Here is a 267-nt window from a genome sequence, read left to right as displayed (position 1 = left end):
ATAAATAATTTTCAAATAACTGATACACAACAAGTACTATAGATAATGCTACAAATCTTTCGTTAGTCTTATAAATGCATAGAGATATTTATCATTATCCTAAGGAAATTACAGACAATAGTTTTTGTTTGCACCCTAGAGTACCCGATGAGAAAAGAACGCTTTAGGTCTGGTTATCGCGGGTTACCCTCAGCCCCCAGATATTGCACCAAAGTGCTACGATTCGGCCCAAATAGCCAGGCGTAGGTCCACAAGGCCAGTTGCACT

The sequence above is a fragment of the Penaeus monodon genome, chromosome 28 (genome assembly GCF_015228065.2).
Source record: "Penaeus monodon isolate SGIC_2016 chromosome 28, NSTDA_Pmon_1, whole genome shotgun sequence".
Classification (NCBI taxonomy): Eukaryota; Metazoa; Arthropoda; class Malacostraca; order Decapoda; family Penaeidae; genus Penaeus; species Penaeus monodon.
This window is presented reverse-complemented; position numbering follows the sequence as displayed.